Below are 10,031 nucleotides of genomic sequence, written 5' to 3'. Positions count from 1 at the left end.
AAGCTGCCCAATTCCTTGGCTCATGGCCTCCCATGATGTTGATCTCTGATTCCTTCATCACATCTCCATCTCTGACTCTGACCTTCCTGCTTCCCTTTTATAAGGATCCTGTGGTTACATTGAGCCCATGTGGATAACCCAGGATGATCTCCCTATCACAAGAGCCTTTACTTAATCACATCTGCAAAGTCCCATTTACCATGTAAGGTGACATATTTGCAGGTTTCAGCGATTGGGACATGGACATCTTTGGGGGCCAGCATTTTGCCTACCACATCTTCTCTTTGACCCCCAAAGATTCACGTTCATCTCACATGCAAAATATGTTTACCCCATCTCAACATCACCAAAGTTCCAAACACTATACAGCACCAACTCAAAGCACCAAATCTCATGTAAATCTCATCAGTTCAGAAGTTCCAAATCTCATGATCTAAGTCATCTAAATTAAGTGTGGGTGAGACTCTGGGTGTGATCCATCCTGGGGGAAAAATATCTCTCTCCATCTGTGGACCTGTGAAACAAGAAAACATGGTATCTGCTCCCTAAATACAATGGGGAGGAGGGAGAAAAGCATAGGATACCAATTAAAGACATTTCTGCTCAAAAGGGAGAAAAATAAAAGGAAAAGAAGACATCTCTAGTTCCAAGCAATTTCAAAAGCTAACTGGGCAAACTCCATCAGGTTTCAAGACCTAGGAATAATTTTCTGTAGCTCTTGGCTCTGCCCTTTGGCCTTGCGGCTCCAACGTCTGGGCTCAAGTTTCTGTCTTCAGAGTTATCCTTCCTTTGTCATGAAGGGTAGCATGTGTTTGAAGCTGGGGAGTTTTATCAGTCTGCTTCCTGCCTGCGGAATTTGGGGAGCCTGACATCCTTCTTTCATTTTGTCCTTTATCTGTCCCTTTCAGTCTAAGATGGCTCTCTCTGTTGGTATAAAATCCTTAACAACCTTGTGGTTCTCCTATGCACATCACAGGGACTCACTCCGCTAGACCTGGCTCCTCCACGTGTCTTTCCTAGATAATATCATCTCTATTTTTGGCTTCTGCTGAGATGGCTGTGGGAATACATGAGTCACAAACAGAGTCTCTTTAAAGAACTCTCTGTGTGACAGAATACTGTGACTTTTTGCTCCTTTCAAGGCCCTAGCGAAAGGTTGTTCAGTTATACCCTCCTTTCTCTCTGGAGCATGTTTTTTCCTGACAGCAAATTTCCCAATTTTAGTGTCTTTAAAAAAAAAAACTTACATTTATTTATTTTATTTTGCGCAGGCTTCTCTCTAGCTGTGGTGCGCGGGCTCAGTAGTTGTGACGTGTGGGCTCAGTAGTTGTGGCGCAAGGGCTCCAGAGCACATAGGCTCTGTAGTTGTGGCACGCGGGCTCTCTAGTTGTGGTGGGTGGGCTTAGTTGCCCCGCGGCATGTGGGATCTTAGTTCCCTGACCAGGGATTCAACTGGTGTCCCCAGCATTGCAAGACCGATTCTTAACCACTGGACCACCAGGGAAGTCCTGCCAATTTTAGTGTCTTTTGCAATCTGAATAGACTGATAATTTTCCAGCTCTTAAGTTTTGGCTCCCTTTTGCTTAACATTTCTTTCCTCAATCACTCTTTCCTCTTGCATTTTAATATCAGCAGCGGGGAGAAACCAGGCTGCCCTTTCAAATACTTTGCTTAGAAATCTACTCAAATAAATAGCCAGATTTCTTGTTTATAAGCTTTGCTTCCTGCATAACCACAGGACACAATTTAGCTAAGCTTTCTGCCACTGTATAGGCAGAAAGGATCCCCTTTCTCTAGCTTCCATTAACATATTCCTCATTTTCTTCTGAACCCCCATCAGCTGCACTTTTAACATCCATGTTTCAGATAACAGTCTGTTTGTGATGTTTAGGGGTTCTCCAGGACATTATAGGTTTTCTCTACCATACCCCTCAGTTCCTTCTGAGTCCTTACCAGTAGGGTCTTTAACATCCATGTTTCTAGGCTTTTTCTATAATGCTCCTCAAAAGTCTTCCACTGCTTTTCCACTGCCCAATTCCAAAGCCACTTCCAAAAATTTTAAGTATTGTTAACAGCAGTACTCCACTTCTGTCACCAAAATCCGTCTTTGTTTCCTATTGCTGCTGTAACAAATTACTACAAACTTAGTGGCTTAAAGTAACACAAATTTATTATCGTATAGTTCTACAGGTCAGAAGTCCCAAATTATTCTCAGTGGGCTAAAATCAAGGTGTCATCAGGGCTGGTCCTTCTGGATGCTCTAGGAAAGAATGCTCCTTGCCTTTCCAGTTTTCAGAGGCTGCCTTCATTCCTTGTGGCCCACGGCCCTACATCTCTATCTTTGCTTCCAATGTCACATCCTCATCTTTCTGACCCTGACTCTCCTGCCTCCCTCTTATATGTGATGTTGGGCCCACACAGGTAATTCCGGATAACCTCCTCGCTGCAAGATTCTTAACTTAATCACATCTGCAAAATCCCTTATCGTGTCATGTAACGTATTCACAGGTTCTGAAGATTAGGATGTAGGCATCTTGGGGCACTGGTATTATTCTGCCTATATCACGGGGTAAGTCTGACAAAAGATGTGAAAGACCTGTACGCTGAAAACTGTCAATCACTGTTCAGAGAAATTTTAAGTGACCAAAATAAATTGAAAGCAATACCATGTTTGTAGACTGGAAAACTCAATATTGTTGAAATGTCAGTTCTTCCCAAATTGATCTATAGATTCAACTCAGTAAGAATCTCAGCAGGATTTCCATAGGAATGAATAAGATGACTCTATTTGGAATTTATATAGAAATGCAATTTATATAGAATAGCCAAAACAACTTAAAAAAAAGAACAGATTTGGAGAACTTACGGTAGCAGATTTAAAGATTTATTATAGAGCTCTAATAATCTGAACAGTGTCATATTGGCATAAAAACAGACATAAAGGTCAATGGAAAAGAATAGAGAATCCAGAAATAGGCCCATACCTATATTGTCAGTTGATTTTCAACACAGGGGAAAAGGCAGCTCAGTGTAGAAAAGATGGTCTTTTCAACAAATGCTGATGGTATAAGCAAATATCCATATGTAAAAGAAAAGAAACACAATCCATTCCATATACCATATAGAATATTCAAAGTGATCCTAAGTGTAAAAGCTACAATGTATGAAACCTCCAGATGGAAACACAAGAGGAAATGTGTGCAGTCCCGGGCTAGGTAGGTATCTTAGATCTGACGCGCGGCCTGGGCCGGCGTGTCACCCCCTCCTCTTGCTGTGGCCGTGCTCGTTGCTCCTGGACCCGCAGGAGCTATTGTGAGCCTAAGAAATCGCCATGGCCAAGTCACTGAAGCGGTGTCGGGCTGCCTGCCTTCAGATTTCTTGTTCGTGTGAGACGATAAACCCCTGTTTCTTTAAGCCACGATGAGCCAGACTTTCTGTTACTTGCAGCTTTAGGTGACGCCGCCTTTCAGATGTGTCTTAACTACCCATCCCTAGATGACCCCTTCCCCGGGGTGAGACGCATTTGTTCCTCTAGGCCGTGGGGGACACTCCGCTCAGCCACCGTGTCAGCCCCTTCTCACACCCACCCAGGACCCCTGGGCCTGTCCCTGTGAGACCCACGTCCCCCAGGAGTGACCTGGCAGGGGCAGGTTAGGCAGCCAGCCGCTCAAGGACAAGGCAGGAAGGCCTGGAGCTGTACTTGTTCACCGTCTCCCGGGGGTGCAGTCCGTGGTTCCAGAAACGTATAGGAGGATCTCGTGGCCCACAAGGGAGCCACCCAGCAAGGAAGAGGATGCAGACCGGGGATGTCAGAGGTGGGAGGTCTGCACGACCGTGGAGATGTAGTCCGAGCCCATCCAGGGTTTGTGGCGTTCCCCTCGCAGCTCAGAGGAGGCTGGGTCCCAGGTGTACGCGTGTGCGCCATCGTTTCCTAGAAATAACAGACTCCGCTGCACTTTTCAGGGGTGACCGAGGGTTGGCCTTGGAAAGGCCCCGGAGGTCAGAGGGGCTCGGGCCCTGCGCGGCCTCACCGCGGCCCGATCCATGAAGCCTCGGAGCAGCCTCTCGTGGTGCGGGGGGCTGCCCTGGGTGAGGCTGCCTGCGGCGTGCGCCCCTGGGAGTGGGCGCTCCTGCTGAGATCTGTGATTAGGGGGGTGTTTACAACCCTCAGTGCCCGGGAACCTCTCCAGGCTGACGCCGTGACATCCCATGGTGACAGCCTGTCCCGGAGCCCACCCCTGTGGGGTGGGCGTGGGGGAGTATTGTCCTCTGTGGAGCAGACCCCAGCTCTGGGGGTGGCTCTGTGTCTCACCAGGGAGGGCATCCTGGGCCTTGCTTGAGGAGAGGCCTGGACAGAGCTGGCAGTGGTGGAATTCAGGGTGCGGACTTTCCACCGTCCTTCAGTGAACGGCTTCAATGGCTTAATTTCTCCCATCAGGTAGGTGGGGTCTGCGTTGGAAAGGATGAGCTCGGGGAGGTGTTACCTCGCTGGTGGGGGGATTGAGTGCCAGACTCTCTTTCTGCAAACAGAAGCGGGACGTCCTGCGTGCTTGCCTTCACCCTGTGGTCCTGGTTCTGTGTTCTGCGAGCACTACCTTGGCCTGCCCTCACCGGAGCGCCTTGCAATGGATGCGGTCTTCGGCATCTTAGCATCAAGGAACGGGTGAGTGCCGGAGAAGCAGGAAAGGCAGGCAGCCGTGGTCAGACCACGTGAGGCTGAGGAGCTTGGATGTGACCCAGAGGGCCGTGGGACCACTGAGGTCTGCATTTGGAAAGAGGCTCCGGGGGCGGCACGGAAGGAGGGCCTGTGGAGGCTCTTGTGACGCTCTGTACAGGGCACGTCGGGCAGAATTAAGGTGGTGGCCTCACAAGTGGGGGGTGCTCTGTAAATATTTGCTGTAGAATGCCGGCGGGGACGGGGATGAGAGGAAGATGCGGGCTGTTTACCAGGTGGCGTGACTAGGCGTTGGAGACTGGACGTGGCAATGTGGTGGGCGGGTTGGGGAGGAGGGTGACGTTTTATTTCTGTCTGGGGCAACTGGGGAGATGGGGTGAGCTGGGGCCCCCAAGGAGGAGCAGGTTTGGGGCCAGAAAGCTAAGATTCACGCTGGATGTGTGGCTTCAGCACGTCTGTCTCTCTCCCCCAGAGGTCATGGTTGGGGAAGCAATTGTCAGAGCTGGGCTGGCCCCTGGGGCAGTCTTCCCAGGCCCCCGATTCCCCCTGTGGACACACTGAGGCTGGCGGGAGAAGGGAACTGCTGGCTGAGGGCCAGCCAGGTGGAGACGCCCGTTGCCCCCGCCTCTGGGCGCCCTCAATCGCAGACGGGAACAAGCAGCCCTTCAAGCTTTCAGGTGTTTCCTTTCTTTGTTCCGTAGACTCGTGTTCTGGACACACATCTGGAGACACCTGTCTTTCTACGCCAGGGCCTTTGTTATCAGAGCGGATTCATCTGACCCTACATCCCAAGGAGACAGAATCCTCAGAAGAACCCTGGTAACAGTGTCAAATGCCTGGGTCGTCAGCTCTCAGTATGTGTGTTAGAAGTAGTAGGAGTCTTTGGAGAAAAGCCTTTTTGTGGTCACATGAATCAGGAAAACTCTGGGCGCCACATGTTAATGGACTCTGTGCTGCAGGCCTTCTCAGGACCTTTAGTGGTGCCACGAGAGTCTCTAAGAGAGGCTCCTGTGTGCAGGGCCCCCCAAGGATACTGGACCAATGAACACCTTTTCCAGGGAGCATCCACCTCCCTCTCCCAGACCTGGTGCTCTGGGGTCACGGTTCAGGGAACAATGGTCAGAGCTGGGCTGGCCTCTGGGTGGAGGTGAGGCCAAGCCCCTCATTTCTTCCTCAGTCAGACTGAGGCCTGGAGAGGGAGGGGAACTGCCCGGCCGAGCCAGCAGGCGGACTCTGGGCTTAGGACCCCTGGGCAGGACCCCTTCTCCTGTGCAGTCTTTCTGCTTCCTGTGTTCCAATTTGCCAGGTTCCCCAGAGGGGCCTGCTCCTTCATTTCAATGGACTCTTCTGGAAGGCATTTGGGAGGGTGACTGGGGGTTGGGTGTCGCCCTTGTCTGTGTCCAGGCCTCTGATGTGGAGCTGTGTGAACGCGTCCTTCGCCACCCCCCGAGAGAGTTGTGTCTGAACGCGAGACAGACACTGGGCAGCAAGCGTTTATGGCCCCGACATTCCCCGTGGAGCCATCTGTGGGCCGGCGAGGCGGGAATGTGCCTGTCTGGGCGGCGGCCTCGGTAACGAGACCTCAGTGGGCCCAGAGACGAGGGCCGGCTTTGGCCTTGAGCCTCCCCGCGGGGCCCCGGACAGCACCACGGTGGCCGCTGAGGGCGACTGTGCTTGGCTGGGATGCAGCTGAGGATGGGCAGGGAGGGGCCAGGGCATCAGGAAACCCAGTTTATGTAACAGTTTCCCGGTGTGACTGTCCCGGAGGGAACTTCATGTCGCCGAGCACGAAACAGGTACTTCCTTAGTTCATATCCTGCGGATGTTTATGGGGGGTGAGGGGTCTATTCCACACCAGACCTCGTGTGCGACCCCTGGGGGTGGGGAGAGGGACAGGGTCTCAGTTTGGGTTCCCGGCGCGAGAGACCGAGATGAGGATTTGGGTGCCGATAAGCTTGCTGGGATCTGATTCCCGGAAGCAGGATGGGGCAGGGGCTGCGGGGAGTAGAAGAGAAAAGGGGAAAAGCTAACCCTGCGTAGTGGAGGGCACGGCCGGGGCCACGATGCCCGATCCCACGGAGACCTGCAGGCTGGGGGCGGACTGTCCACAGGAAAGGTGATGCAGGGCCAAGCCACCTGCCGGCTCCTCGCCCGCTGCCTGAGGTTTGCCCCTGGGGGTAACCCCCGGCTCCTGGCTGTGTGCTCGGCCGCGCGTGACGCAGGCTTGGGGCGGGCGCCGTCGGGGCCAGGGCAGTGAGGGTGATACCTGTCCCCAAGGCGCAGCAGGGTCAGAGGTGGACCCGGGGTGCCTGCCACGTGCCCTCTGCCTCCAGGGCGTGGTGAGGTAGATAGTTTCGGGCTGGGGGAGGGGTCCAGACCGTCCCGCGGCCTTGCTCCCTCCAGCTTCCCCTGCTGGCCATTTACTATCGTCTAATGGCCATCCTCACAACACACTACCTTGGAAGAAAGAGCTGTAAAAGGGCCACTTGTGGAAAATGTGGTCGGAGGGGCCCGGATCCCCACTATCCCTCTTCCTGAGCAGGAAGCCGGCTGTACCGCCAGAACATTCCTAAGCATGGTCTGAGTAATGATTTACCCACTGCCTCCAGATTCAGGAAGTCTTATCTGGCTTCCTGAAAAACCGTAAGTTAGAAAAGCAAGTTGGGATTTTTTTTTCCGTAGAAACTGAATTAGTAATGCAATTTTTTTTCACGTGGTCATGAAAATGTTAATGGAAAGCCTGAAAACGAGCCCCACCAAGCCTGCCGAGCTGGCTCTTAAAATCTGGGGGCTGCCCAGGTTAGTGGGAGGATTTTTCCGCCTGTTCGGTGTATCCGGGGTGTGCATTTGCGAGACGCTCCCCACCTTCGGGGAGGTGAGCTGCAGAGAAGCGTGGCCTCAAAATCTGGTGAGTTCTCCGCATCTCCCTGTGACTGCCGGGCACCGCTGACGAGGGGCCCCTAACGCTGAAGTAGCCCTCGCTCTCAGCCCGTCACGCAGGGCTGCCTTCTGGATGGAGGAGCCCAGGCCGCCTGCTCAGCAGCGTGTTTTGGGTCAAAATACTTCAAGTGGAAATGTGTGTTCATTCTGCCATCCAGTAAAGATCCCACAGAGAGGCTCTGGGGCCCCCACGTCTGGGGATGTGGGTGGAGCTGGGGCCTCCAGCTACGGGCTGGGATCGGAGCTGCCCCCCGGAGACCCCTGACGTGCTGGGGCTGGGACTCAGTCAGGGGTGTGAATATCAGAGGGCAGGGCTGTGGCAGGAAGGACGAGGCCAGGGTGGGGACAGCAGAGACAGGAACTTTGCCCGCGATCCAGTTGGTTGGATTCCAGCCGCCAGAGCCCTACACAGGAATCCAAGGTTGCCCCACCAATGCCCATCCAGCCCGGGTCAGGCCGATGGTTAGCACCTTAGATGCGGACCCGCGAGACACAGGCATCAGATCTTGAACAGCATGAGGCTGGAGGAAGAGCATCCATATTAGAAGCCAGAATTAGAATTAGAAAAAGACCCCACTGCTTGACGAGAGGGACAATCTTAGAAAAGGAAAAGATTCAGGAACAAGGGGACGCGCCCTGTATCAGGTCCCGCTGTGAGTGCAGGGTGGGGGCTGGAGACCTGGAAGGACTGGTACAGCAGCATAGATAGCACATTCCTGGGGGGAGGGGCAGCTCTGCTCACCCACACCCTCCCCCAGGGCGCCCCCCCGGGTAAGCCGCGTGTTTGAACGCTGGCACTCACCTCTCCTGGGCCACAGCTGATTGGACCAGAGAGGAGACTTGAGCCAAGGAGAGCCAATCTTCTGGCAAGATGAGCTCATCTGCTTCGTTCGCCCCCAGAATTTTGGACTGGGACCGGAGACATTCATCAGTTGGATGGTGGCCCTGGAGCTAGGGCGGCCATGTTTGAGGGTTTGAGCAGGTGCAGAGAAAAGGGTTCCGGAGGAGGGGGAAGAAGGAAGAGGCCGATGATCAGAGAGGAGCGGTGAGAAGCCGTGCAGCCCCGGGCTGGGCTGGGGCAGGGCTGGTGAAGGCCACTGAGTTGTCCCAGCCAGCATCGGGTCACCATTCTCCATACGTGCACTTTCTGCCCTGAGTTCCTTGCCATATTTTCAGACTTCTGGCTAAAGGCCTCTTTCTGTGAGCTGATTTGAGCAGGCTTCAGTCACTGGCATCTGAAACGCTCCCTGGGAGAGCCGGCGTCCTCACTGCCATCATCAGGACAGAAGCCCGTGGGAGGAGGAACCAGCTGAGCAGGGCCTGGGGTGGGGCGGGGTGCTCCTGCAGCTCTGTGCGTGGCTGGGCCACGTTGGATCCCACCAGCTCATCCTGGTCACCACGCCACAGAAGGGCAGAGCAAGCTGGTGTCTGTTCATGGAGCGTGACCCTGGTGGCAAGGGCACCTGGACCCGTGGCATTGGAGAAACGGCCAAAGCGTCATACATTCTGCCTGGAATGAAGGAGACTTTGTGTGGGACAGAAGAAGCATCTCTGATGTTTGAAGTCTTGTTAGAGGAAAAGCAAAGACTGTTCTGAGCTCCCTAAGGCTGTTGGATTAGCTCCAAAGGTCAAGGGTCCACTTTTGGCCTGGTGTAGGGGAAACCTCCTCCTGAAACTGCCACAGGATGGGTGGACTTGGGCTTAGGGCGCTCCCTGTTCGTGCAGCTGAAGGACCACTTGAATGGGTATTACAGGACATGAAAGAATGGAGCTGTTGGCCTGGACTGGATAACCGTAAAGAACATCTTCACCCAGGACAGGAACAGCCTCTAGCCATGACCTTGAAGAGGACCATGACCGATGGCCGTGACCACAGAGAATATCTTTACTTGCAGGTAGGACCTAGTCCCAGGGCAGGAAAAGCCCCAAACCATGACCTTGAAGGTGACCATGACCGATGATCATGACGATAGAGAACATCTTCTTTCCCTGGACAGCCCCAAGAATGACCGTGAACATGAGCGTATTGCAGGATCTGATGGGCCCCGTGACCCGAGGGACAGGCAGGTGAGGCCTCTGGGCCAAACACCCTTGGTAAGGCTGGGGAGCTCTTCCCAGGGACAGGCTTGAGGAACCATAGCTGGTCATGACATAATTTGCGGGCTGTTGTCCTGCTGGGGCTGGGGGCACCTGTGGCTGAGGGGATTTGGAGGGATGGTGGAGGTGTGTTTGGAGTTGGGGAAGGAGCACAGGATGGGAGATGTAGTGACCTCTGGGGGTGACAGCAGGGGAGGCCCCAGGAGGGCCACTTTCTATATGGGTTACACACTTTCTTCCTTTCTTTTCTTGGGCTCTGGGACCAACTTCTTGGTCAGGTGACCAGTGGTCTCTGAGGGCCAACCTCAGCGTGCCCTCC

This window comes from Physeter macrocephalus, chromosome 20 (genome assembly GCF_002837175.3).
Source record: "Physeter macrocephalus isolate SW-GA chromosome 20, ASM283717v5, whole genome shotgun sequence".
NCBI lineage: Eukaryota > Metazoa > Chordata > Mammalia > Artiodactyla > Physeteridae > Physeter > Physeter macrocephalus.
Note: the sequence above shows the minus strand (reverse complement) of the source record.